This window comes from Asparagus officinalis, chromosome 2 (assembly GCF_001876935.1).
Source record: "Asparagus officinalis chromosome 2, Aspof.V1, whole genome shotgun sequence".
NCBI lineage: Eukaryota > Viridiplantae > Streptophyta > Magnoliopsida > Asparagales > Asparagaceae > Asparagus > Asparagus officinalis.
This window is the reverse complement of record NC_033795.1, coordinates 48,175,053-48,188,871: the sequence shown is the minus strand read 5'-3', so window position 1 is coordinate 48,188,871 and position 13,819 is coordinate 48,175,053.

The window sequence follows — 13,819 nt, the reverse complement described above, 5'->3', positions numbered from 1 at the left end:
ATATAAAAGGTAAGTTTATCTAGATCTTCCAGATTCTCGGAGTGGAGATCCCACTTCTAGTTTCTTTTGCGCTGGAAATAGAATATAAAATTCTTCCTTTCCAGAATCAAGGAATAGAATATAAAATTCTTCCTTCCTTGTATTCGGGTTCGCCTTCACCCTAAAAGAAGACCGGGAAATAGAATATAAAATTCTTCCTTTCCCACACCAACCTTTTCCAAGAATTTATCAATCTAGGATTCATCCTAGGAAGTTTATCCCGAATCCTAAGCAGGGATAAGTCTGCGCCTAACACGCGCTGCCGGTTTAGTCTTTTTCCGCACAAAAAGACACCAGAGTCTGATTCTGGGGTATTTTATCCTGAAACCTAAGCAAGGATAAGTCTGCGCTTAACCCGCGCTGCCGGTTAGTTCTTAACCGTTGAAAAGAACATCCGTCCACATATTCAACATTGTGCGTTATTAATAACACTAAAATCCATGCCTTACACGCATGGGGAATTTTATCCTGAATCCTAAGAAAGGATATGCCGACGCCTAACACGCGTCGCCGGTTTAGTCTTTTTTCGTAGAAAAAGACATCAGAGTTCGATTCTGGGGTATTTTATCCCGAAACCTAAGTTGGGATAAGTCAGCATCTAATACACGTTGTCGGGTAGCCTATTCCCGTAACAATGGCGAAGCTTATGTATTCGACATCATTACACAAAGTCTCAAAGAATTCACTCTCTTAGCACAACGTTACATGCGGAACGGATTTAGACAATCCGCATGCTAGCCCGACTCCGTAGAAAAAGACACCAGAGTTCGATTCTGGGGTATTCTATCCTGAAACCTAAGCAGAGATAAGTCTGCACTTAACCCGCGCTGCCGGTTATTTATTAACCGTTAAAAAGAACACCCGTCCACATATTCAACGTTGTGGCAGGTCGTTATTAATAACACTAAAATCCATGCCTTACACGCATGGGGAATTTTATCCTGAATCCTAAGAAAGGATACCTAACACGTGTCGCCGGGTAGCCTATTCCTGTAACAATGGCAAAGTCTATGTATTCGACATCATAGCACAAAGTCTTGGAGAATTCACTCTCTTAGCACAATGTTACATGCGGAACAGATTTAGACAATCTGCATGCTAGCCCGACTCAAACGGTAGTCGGTAAAGGCTTATCAAACTCGTTGAAGGCTGGGGGTTAGCCAAAAATCCTAAAGTCAACACCTAACACGTGTCGCCGGGTAGCCTATTCCCGTAACAATGGCGAAGTCTATGTATTCGACATCATAGCACGAAGTCTAAGGGAGTTCATTCCCTTAGCACAACGTTACATGCGGAACGGATTCCGATAATCCGCATGCTAGCCCGACTCAAACGGTAGTCGGTAAAGGCTTATCAAACCCGTTGAAGGCTGAGGGTTTGCCAAAAATCCTATAAGTATTATGGTCAATCATTTCAAACAGAATGAGGAATCATAATAAAGATAAAGATAAAAACCAGTTCTACTAAGAGAATCAAAAGTCAAAGTATTCAGCAAATGAAATCATACATCAAGCACATGGCTAAAAATCTGCTGACTAAACTTAGACAGCTTCTCATCATAAGCTCGCCTAAGTTCATCCTGCAACTCAGCTCTGATGGACTCTTCAGTGGAGGCTAAAGTCTTCACAGCAATCTCCTCCGTCTCAACCAGCTTCTGCTTTAGGGATTTCAGCTCATCAGATAAGGCAGTATGGGCTTGCTGATCCTGTATCTTCGTCATCTGAAGAATACTCAAAGTCTCCTCTTCTTCACGGAGTTCTCTTCTGAGCTGGTCTATGTTGGTCTTACAAGACGTAATAGAAAGATCAAGCTTGTCGAGTGAAGATGATCTAATAGCAAGGTTGGCCTCAACTCGGTCTACCCGATCCCGCTGCACCTGAATCTAGAGCTCAGCAAAAATCCGAGTATCGCACCATGTCTGTAAGCGAGCATCTAAATGGGCAGCAATGAATGAAGAAGCACCTGCATCCCGGAGCTCACGAAACATCTGAAGCTCATGCTCTAGACAATCAAGGTCATCAACTATAGCCTTCGCCAGATCCGGGTATCCTGCATCCCTTATTGAATTTATTCTAGAATCAAGGAAATGTTTAAATTGGTGAAGAAAAAGTCCGCCGTGGAAGAGTTTGCTAATCATAGCATTCACGAAGGAGAAGAAGGAGCGGACTTCTATGCAGATGACGATCTTCTCAGGGTCATTGTCTGATAACAACTCCTTCACAAGGACATGAAACCGAGAAGAAAGCCTTACACAAAAAGGAGAAATCCGTCAAAGGCCTTAATGAGGAAATAAATGGCATTTCTCAGTTGCTTAATTTATACCTCCTTCCCCTTGAGTCACTAGGGGTAGTGGAGGTGTAACGGCTGTGGATGTATCAGCTGGTGTTCTCACAGCCGGCTTAACAGGATCAGTCTCGACAAAAGCTTCTGTCAAATACAAAACGGAATTCTCAGATGCATCACATTATAGCTGCATTAGTCAAAAATTAGCTAGTCCTATAATTAACTTGAGAAGAGGCACGTACCTTCAAAAGGACCATCCTCGGGATTCTTTGGGAGTGTAGACTCAAGAAACATATCTTCAGGCATTTGGTCATCAATCTGGGGGGAGGGCCGGCCCTAAAGAGAGGAAAAGGGGATCTTTTATAGTGTTGAACCAGCTTGAACCAGTTTGAACCAGTCTTGAACCGGATCAGACCAGGTTGAACCAGACCAGGTTGAACCAGACTAGACCAGATTAAATCGGTTCAAATGAAGCTGAACCAGACCAGACCAGGCTAAACCAGACCAGACCTAGCTGAATCAGACCAAACCAGGCTGAACCAGTCATGAACCAGTCCTGAACCAGTATTGAACCAGGTTGAACCAGTTCTGAACCAGTTTGAACCAGTTCTGAACCAGTTTGAACCAGATTTGAACCAAAATTCAGATTGGAGCTGAACCGAGTGTCGAAACGACTTCAAAATGACCGACGGTCCAGTTCCATATTTATTCACTCCTCTCCCATATATTCGAAGGGGTTGGAGGATTTTTGGAGCCTAATTACTGCTTTTTTTTGGGTTATTATTAGGCCGGTTCGGCTCATTCTCAATACTCCAATAAGGTATACGAGTATAAACTATTCCCTATTTTTGTTGAGAAGTTTCTGGAGAATATTTTTCTAAAAAATATTCTTAAGGATAACTCAACAACACTCCGACAGACGTATGAGTATAAACTGTGTCAAACGCCGGACAACGCGTTACCAACAATCGATGGTTAGTTCTATGTTGAAACAACAAACACGAGCTAAAGATCAGAAAATCAGGAATTGACTTCAAAGTACAAAATTCCGACAACGGTCAGACAATAAATGCAGCACCGGAACCCTTGCAGATTTTCGACAAAGCACCGAATAGCCTGAAGGATTGAAGGAATCAAGAATAGAAGCCATTCAAAAGTCCCGTCATACCGATTGAAGGTTGGGGCAATCATATCCAAAGTATTCCAGACTCATCTATAAAAGAACAAGGCTAAAATATTTTGGAGGGGGTATCTGTAGGCATATAAAACTGCCTATGAGTCCCTTAGCACAGCTCGGCATGGTGATTCGACAAACCAACGAACCATCGGGCGATTTAGTGGCCGAGCCACCTAGGTGGCCGAGCCACCTGGGCCAAGCCCAGATCTGGTTCTAAATGCTTATAAATAGGCTTGGTGGCTCATTGTTTTGGAGGTTGGAACTTTTTAAGGCGAAACTCTGCTGAATTGAGATCTCGACTTTGGAGTTTTTGAAGCTTTGAAGACTTGGATTTTCAGATCTGGTTCTTGGCGAGCATCCACGTCAAACAAGGCAGGAGTTCGAGAGAGATTGGTTCTGAGATCTGCACGGTCACCCTCCGGATCAAAACTTGGTTTTTGATCCCGAGAAGGCTATTATTTCCTTAGTGAAATAGTACCCTCGGCTGTTATTTCCTTCGTGAGATAACACCCGCTATACCGTGTAGATCCGACCGGATCTAGATCACGCGGTAGTCCACGGATTAACCCCGGCGCAGGCAAAGAACCCACAAAAGCGAGTGATCGCAAAACAGGAGCTCGTGATTCGTTCGACAAACAAGGAAGATTGTAACTTTTTCTTTTTCTTTTGATCTCGTTGTAACTAGATCTTATAAAAAGACCGGATCTTTCTGTAACCAATAATTTGTTATCAAAGAGTGCAATGACTTCAATGAAAGCAACAATTTTTCCCGCGAACACTATGGTGTTCTAAGTGTCTGATATCTTTACTATTCTTAAAGAGCCAAGCCTCCTGCTTTGCAGCTCTATCAACAGCTGGTTGTGTTGATGATGAAATCATAGATATTGCCTCTTCAATAGGCATGACTAGTACAATTTGTAGTGCAACTCCAGAAAATAATACTACTGGCAAAAACGGATGCGCCTCTCGCTCATCGAGTGTTACAAAATCTTACTGCAAACGGTCCCATAAAGTCGTTCAAATACTATAGAGCCTGCTTCGGCTCGGGCTTTGCTTGCCCATCTCTCCAAGTACGAGTTTTATTTTGACCGCATCCTCGTCCTAATATTTATAATATCAAGAGGAGAGCTTAAAGAACATAGTAATTGAGATCACAAATAAAAATATACATAACGTATCACAATACGTATTCATAACATATAGTATTCATGCCAATACTTTAAATTAACAAAAAATAATCGTTATAAAAAAATTCAAAAATTTTGAGATATACGCACATATCGTCCTCACTCATTCTAGGAAATTCTTAGCAGACTCTACACATGAATCCTAAGAAACTCTATCCTAACTCCACAATTTGACATAGGAATGATCCTAAGGATATTGGAACTAGAGCTCTGATACCAACTGTTATGCCCCAGGATTCACACAAGACTGCAGTCTATGGTAAAACCCGGATTGTCAAACCTGTGAAGCACCAAACACCATGCCACAACATGTTTTACCATCACAGTCACTATCTCTCTAGTGGAATCAACAAATAGGTGATGGTATAAAAAAGGCAAATAATAGAAGTAGTATAAAATCAGATATGTACAGAAGAAATATATCAATAAATGAGCCCAACTAAAATAGAATGAAAATATCGCCGAGTCTGAAATACATCTTAATACAATGAGTCAAACGAAACCTAATTAGGGCACTCAGCCTCTACAAAATGAATACAACTCAAAAGTCTGAATAATAAACATAACTATACAGTAGAGCTTTAGCTACTAAGACTGTGCGATGACAACTACAATGCTAGAACTCTATCATCCCGTGGCTCTCCAAAATTCTGATCCGCCTGAAAGAGACAATTTAAACAAAAAGAACAACAAGAAGAGCGAGAGCGTCAGAGTGCTACAGCAAGATCACCTCCATCCGTCCACAGGGGAAGGGCTGCTAGATGAAGTGGAGACCATATCCTGAAGTAAAGGGCTGCATGAATATCATCCAACTCAAAAATCACCATAGGTCATATCCTGTATGCCACAAATCAAATAATGTACTCATGGGTAATCTAACATGTGAGTAACTACAACTATTAATACATATATGTGTACATCTCCTTGTGCAATAGCGATACTCTTGTAATACTCTTAATCAAACGTTCTACGGCAATAGGTTTATGTTCAATACATGGACTGCAAAAGCTTAAAGTCCAACACGAAGACTTTAATGGTTTATAGTCCAATACAAGGACTTCAACTACTATATGTTAAATAAAAACAACTCAGATAAATGTCCAACACATGGACTGCATATGATAAATGTCTAACACATGGACTGTAACAGGTAAAAGCCCAACACATGGACTGTAACAGGTAAAAGCCCAAAACATTGACTATAATGGGTAAATGTCCAACACATGGACTATATGATTAAGGTCCAACACATGGACTAAAATGGGTAAATGTCCAACACATGGGCCGTAATAGAAAAATGTCCAACGCATGGACTACATACGATTAATATCATGCAATGAACAGATGCAAGTAAAAGCATATATACTATTCACTCTCATACCCCAGTGAATAAATCTAAGACTCATATCCGTAGTCAACTCATGTAAACAAATCTCAGATGTTAAACAACACTTAACCATTGTATTATAACAATACAAGATCGAGAAACTCTCTCGAAAACCAAAATAAAGCCAAACAAATATGCATAGGCAAAAGACTGAGTAGCGGTCAATCGTACATGTACGGTAGTCGACCGCGATGTGTTCCAGGGCCTACCCAGGCCTCTGTCTTGCACGAGGTCGGCCGCTGCTCACATCGCCGACTTTGTGTTGAGTTCATACCGACTTTGTGATCCAAACATGTTTAAAACATACTGAAACATATATAAAACATATAACAACACTTAATCATTGACAATCACTTGATGAAATTATCTTGAACATAAATTAAACTCTTGTGTCAATCTAATTAAGGTTTTTTTCAACCTAATTAACCAAATTCTTCAATTTAAAGCATAAACTTTTAACATATTAAACATAAGCATGATTATCAAACATCTCAGAAAGATATACACTCATTAAATCATATATTTTAATACTTAGACATCACAAACCTAGGATTTTCTCATCTTTAATCCACATGTAAACTCAATTAAATACCAAATTAGGGTTCAAACATGATTAGAACATGATTAACAAGATAAAAACGAAATTAAGAACAACCCTAATAATCATGATCATGTTTTTATTATAAACAGCAAGAAAAACATGTAGATCTAACATGTAAACACAAATTAAACTTCTAAGCTAGTTATTTAACTATAGAGATGGGTTTGGATGCAAGTGATCTTGCCTTTGCACGTGAACAAGCCTCTGAAACAAACAGAAAATGATCTCTCGATGCCAAATGTGACGCCCCTGGGTTCACACAAGGCTGCAGTCCGAGGTGAAACCAGAAATGTTAAACCTGCCATGCACCACACCGTGCAATAACATGTTTCACCATCACAATTACTATCTCTCTAGAGGAAACAACAATAGGTGTAGGTACAAAGCACATGTTTCACCATCACAATTACTATCTCTCTAGAGGAAACAACAATAGGTGTAGGTACAAAGCAAGTATAAGGTTTTACAACGAATACTTGATGAAATGATAGACCATCAAATTAACCCATCTCCTCAACCAAATAAACTGGAATGCATAGTCAAAGTCTGAAATGAATACTAACAATCTGGAGATCTCAACATGTCTCAAAGTACATATTACCTGATACAGGAAATAAAGCACACAGCCTTTACAACTCTAGAACTTAAACCTCTTAAGTCTAAAAATGTCTCAAGTGGAGTACAAAAATAAAATACATCTAATAAGAAGATAAATATGCACTAGTAGGGGTCGCCCTCATCCTGAGACTCTCCGGGCTCCTGGCTCGTTACCTGAAAGGGGGAGAGACAACGAGCATCAAAGCGCTAGCGAGCAACATCACAACCAACCCTAAGGGATAGGGCTTGTTGTATATGAAAATATAGTTAATACATAATAATATAAAATTATTTGTCCTAACAACAATGGGATTTGGTATTTAGGAAATTACAACACGAGCGTAGGTACGTCGAGCAAAATAATCCAAACAAGGAAACCCTCATGTATATACCTTGTATCTCAAATTGTAAATCCCTAAATACTAAACCTGAGGTCTAATACAAGAAACAATAAATAAAACAAATACAAACCCGTCTCTACCGATAAATGAAATCATGACAAGGCCACCACAAGAAACATAGACTATATAAATTAAACGTCTAACCCATAGACTGCATGAAGTAAACGTCCAACTCATGGACTGAAATATAACTGTTGTCCAACGCGTGGACCGGGTGTGACCGTTGTCCAACGCATGAACCGGATGTGACCGTTGTCCACCGCATGGACCGGATGATGATGCATTTCCAACACGAGGATTAAATAGCAATGCATGTCCAACACGAGGACTAAGTAAAGTGAATGTCCAACACAAGGACTAATTAGTAATGCATGTCCAACACGAGGTCTAAGTGAAAAGAATGTCCAACACGAGGACTAATTAGTAATGAAAATATAACCGCTACAATTTAATAACCGATAAACAAGGCAACTTCTCATATTCAAGAATGATAAATAGTGCCCTCGAACATATGAACACAGTCTATATATACACACACAGCAGGTGATTTAATAGAAACACAAATAAGACGAGAAAGACTTCGACGAGTCGACTCGTGCTCAGTTATGAGTCAACTCATGTCTCATGGGTCGACTCATGATCTGTTACGGGTCGACTCAGCAGAAAACATATGATAACAGGAAATGAATTTGTGAGTCGACTCATGGTTAGTTATGAGTCGACTCATGACCTATGGGTCGACTCGTATACTGATGAGTCGACACAGCAGAAGCACAAAGGCAACACAACTAGACCTCTTGAGTCGACTCATGACAGTCATGGGTCGACTCAACCTGATGAGCCGACTCGTGATGAGTCGTGAGTCGAGACTCATGACAGTCATGGGTCGACTCAACCTGATGAGCCGACTCGTGATGAGTCGTGAGTCGACTTACGCGCTGAAATCTGCATATATCACAACTGCAATCCATCCATCTCGATCCATACTTCCACTATATTGATCTACACCTCCCTAACTATAAATTTTAAACTATGAGGCAGTGAAAGAAATCATACATAGCATGAGAAAAGATTACTTGCATGTTAAAACTAACTTTTAAACCCCTAATTATGAAAGAGAGCATTCAGTCAAAATAAAACTCATATTTTCATTTCTTTAAATAAATTCCCAGATCTGGATTTTCATTAAAAACTCGTTGGTGGGAGTTTAAAAATCTAAAACATATGATCTTTAGCATTTACACTAAAAAGAACACCGTTTTATATTTGAAAATATGTCTTAGGCTCAATAAAACTCATGAAAAACGTTTATAAATTCATAAAAAGCATGGGAGAGAGATTGGGCGAGACGTTACTCGCCTCAGATGTGATGAAGAACGATTCCCTTCACTAAAATCCAAAAGAAACTGCCGAACAATCTTTTGAAACGTCCCAAAATCACCAAGAACACCTAGGGTTTGAGAGAGGAGAGAGGGGGACTAGGGTTTCTGGGGAGAACTGATGAAATGAAGTGTTTTCGGGCAGAGGAGCATATATATATACAGTTAAAACCCAACCCGAAACCCAAACAAACCCGACCCAGAAAAACCAGAAAACCCTCGATGAGTCGACTCATGCTCAGTCGTGAGTCGACTCATGACTCATGGGTCGACTCATAATCTTATGAGTTGACTCAACAGAAACTTATGACAAAGGGAGATTATATCATGAGTCGACTCATGACAGTCATGGGTCAACTCATGAGCTGAAAACTGAGTTCTTCGACTCTGATGCTTATGAATTGCAAATTTGCAAACTCAACTTCATAACTAATGCATATATACATTCTCATAAGCTCAAAAATGCTAGATTTCATGCACAACCATGCCATGAAGATATTTTTCACATATTGAATATTGTGTTTCACTAATATCCATATATATGAATTATCAAAATCAACAGGGTCTTACATTCTTCCCCCCTTAAAAGAATTTCGTCCTTGAAATTCAGGAAATCATATCTAACTCATAAAATACTTGAAAAGTATGACAAGGGTCTAATCCAACCCGCACACATACACATTTCGCAATACTAAATACTAGTTAAGCATATAGCGATATTCATACTTAATGGTCTAAAATGATAATGTTCTTACCTAACCCCTAATCTAACGGAACTAGTACGTCGGGCGAAAAATCCAAACAAGGAACCCCCCATGTATATACCATGTGTTCCGAAAGATTAAGAATTAAGTGAAAATACCCTCATTCTAGTGTTAAATATAAGTATCAATATATCTATATATAATATACAAGTAAGAAGTCATATCATAAATACTTTAATTAGTTTTACCTGCTCGAACAAGTGTGGGTAGTCGCGTCGCATGTCCTCCTCGCGCTCCCAAGAAGCTTCCTCAACTCCACTTTGGTTTCATTGAACTACCACCAATGGAATTACCTTGTTCCTGAGTCTCTTATCTTCTCTAGCAGAAAACAGGTTATCCCGAAGCTCAATCTCCGGTGCATCTAACACTCGCTGCCGCTCCTCATCATGCAAGTGCTTCTTGAGCATAGAAATGTGAAATACATTGTATACTAGACATAGAAGCTGGAAGATCTAGTCTGCATGACAATGCTCCAATGTGCTCCAAAATCCGGAAAGGTCCAATGTATCTCGGTGCAAGCTTCCCTCGCCTCCCAAATTGTTGTACGCCTTTCATAGGCGAAACCTTCAGCATAACCAAATCCCCAATCTGCAACTCGAGGGGACTTCGCCTCTTATCTGCATAACTCTTCTGTCGACTCTGAGCGGCTAGAATCCGCTCCCTGATCAACGCTACTTTCTCAGTAATATGTCTCATAAGCGCTGGTGAAAGTATTAAACCTTTCTCCGGCTCTACCCAACATATAATCGATTTTGCAATGTCTCCCGCACGTTGTTTCATACAAGGTCATACCGATTATCGCTTGATAATGGATGTCCTAGACGAACTTTATCAGTGGAATATGATCCTTCCAGCTACCTTGAAAGCTAACGACATAAATCCGCAACCTGTCTTCAAATATCTAATTTACTCTTTCCGTGTGACCATCTGTCGGTGAATAAAATACATTATAGAAAGATAAATCTGTTACTCAAAAGAAATCCTGTAAACCTTCCCAAAAATACAGAGTGAACACTGAAATCTAAATTTGACGCTATCGTATCTAGGACTCCATGAAGTCTAATAGTCTCTTGAATGAGGATCCTTACATACGCCTCAGTTGTATAGTTAGTCCTTGCTGTAATAAAATGTATTGACTTCATCAATTTATCCACTATTACCCAAATCGAATCATTCTCTTTCTCTTATTTCAACAATCCCTACGATAAAATCCATCTAACTGTTCGTCCACTCTACTCAGAAATGGTTAAAGGCTGACGTGATCCTGCTGGTCTTTGATGTTCCGCCTTTACTTATTGACAGGTAAGATACTTAGCTACATAAATTTGAAATCTTCCTACGCATATCACTTCATCAAAAAGTGTCTCTTTAAGCCCTTGCACATCTTAGGGGTCCTTGAATGTACTGATTCACGAATTCGTAGTCTTTGGTAAACTCAATTTACCTCCTTTGTCTCTGGTTGATTTCCTTCTGGGAAAAGATACTTTAGATTTTAATGGTCTGTGAATAATTCATACTGTACTTCATATAAGTAAAGTCTCCATGACTTCAATGCAAATACCACTGCTGCTAACTCCCAGTCTTAAGTGGAAATAGGTCTGTTCATGTACTCTTAATTGCTACGAGAAATATGTTACTACTCTCTGAGTCTACATCAAAACGTCTTCTAATTCTGCCAATGATGTATTTATGAATACGACGAATGTCCTGTCGCTGCTCGGAATAGTCAAAACCGGCGCTGTAGTCAACTTAGTCTTCAAAATATCAAAGGCCTTCTGGAACTCCATGCTCCATATGAACTGTACACCCTTCTTTGTAAGGTGCGTAATAGGCGTCGCAATCTTCGAGAAGTCCTAAAGGAACTTCCTATAATATCCAGCTAATACTAAAAAGCTGCGAATCTCTAACACCGTCTTCGGTGGCTCCCAATCAAGAACTGCCGTGACCTTAGCCGGGTCCACTGCTATGCCCTCTCTACTGATAACGTGGCCAAGGAATCTGACTTCTGAAAGCCAAAACTCGCATTTGCTGAACTTGGTATACAACTGATGCTCCTGAAGAGTCCTCAATGCTATCCGTAGATGCTCCTCGTGATCCGCCTCCGACCTTGAGTAAATGAGTATATCTTCGATGAAGATGATCACAAACTGATCCAAGAAGGGACGGAACACCCGGCTCATCAAGTCCATGAGTACCACGGGTGCATTGGTCAATCCAAATGGCTTGACCAAGAACTCGAAAGAACTATATCGAGTAAGAAAGGCGGTCTTGGGCATATCAATCTCCCTAACCCGCAACTGATGATAGCCAGAACGAAGATCAATCTTCGAGAAATACTGCGCACCCTACAACTGGTCAAACAAGTCATCAATCCTAGGTAGTGGGTACCTATTCCGGATAGCGACCTTGTTCAACTCTCTATAATCTATGCATAATTTCATACTACCGTCCTTCTTCACGAAGAGGACCGGCGCGCCCCACGGAGAATGACTCCGGCGAATAAAACCCTCAGCTAATAACTCGTCCAACTGGGTCTGAAGCTCCCTCATCTCAGCTGGTGCCATACGATAGGGTGCGCGGGATATCAGGGCTGTGCCTGGCTACAACTCAATGCAAAAATCCACCTCTCTCACTGGAGGTAATCCAGGTATGTCCTAAAAGATATCCTGATACTCTGAGACAACTCTAGTCTCTAATAACTCAGCACCCTGATCCTGTCGCATCACCTCCTCGATGTACGCCAGAAATGACTCCGCAAGTCGGTTGCCCTGAGAGGCGGCTACAATCATCTCGGACCCGTCGGACGCTCGCAACTTGACTGTCTTCGCAAAGCAGTCAATGCTAACATGGTAGGAAGACAACCAATCCATACCAAGGATGACATCGAACTCGGACATACGCAACACTATCAAATCGACTATGAACTCCGACTCGTCTAAACTGACGGTACACCTCCTACAAACGCTCTCCAGAAGTGATACCTCTCCTAAAGGGTTGGAAACATATAAAAGGGGTGTCTAGAGGCTGAGCTACAAGCTGGGGTCTAGCCATAAATGCATGCGATATGAAGGAATGCGACGATTCCGAATCGAAAAGAATACGGGTGGAAAAAGGGATTAAAAAAGAACGTACCCTCCAAAACTGCTCCATTAGCTCCATTATCATGCAAAATTAATGCATAAACTCTACCAGTAGTTGAAAACTGCTCTGCTGCTGGTGCTGGAGAATATGAGACAATCTGCCCTTGGGGAACCCCCTGAACTGCTAGAGCATGCCCCTTAGTCTTCCATTGCTGCTGAGTTGGACCATTTCCCTTCTGAGCTCTTGTTGGTGCACTGCGGCACTCTAATGCCTTGTGTCCGACAGTTAAAACAAGATCCCCGAAACTTTTGCTGCTGACTTGCTCTCTGATATTGTTGAGATCCCTTCTTATGAGGGCTCTGCTGATGCTGTTGGGATCCAATCAAGGGTCTCTTGTTCTTGCCCTTGTCTCCGGCGTGCCCTCTCTTAGCACTCCCTTCCTCGTCCTTCTGGAACTTAGCTGTCCCATTTTCTTGAGAAATGACGGTTTCAGCTACTGGTGGTGGTGGTGTAATGTGATTCGCCACAAGCTCCTCGATTGCTACTATCCTAGCGACTAGGGGAGCCATAAGATCTACCAGGTACTGGGGAGCTTGCTGCTGCTCAGGTGGAGTTTGCTGTGGTTCAGTCTGTCCAGATATCTGAGTACGTGACATATCATATTCTGGCATCTCTGCTCAAAAGAAAATAAGGGTTTAGGAGTCAAAATAGACCTCTATAAATAGAGTATCACAATACAATTTTCACAACATATAGTATTTTCACAAATACTTTAAACTTATACAAAAATAGTTGTCATAAAAAAAATTCTCAAATTTTAAGATATACGCATATATCGTCCTCACTCATGCTAGGAAATCCTTACGGACTCTATACATGAATCCTAGGAAACTCTATCCTAGCTCCACGACTCGACACAGGAT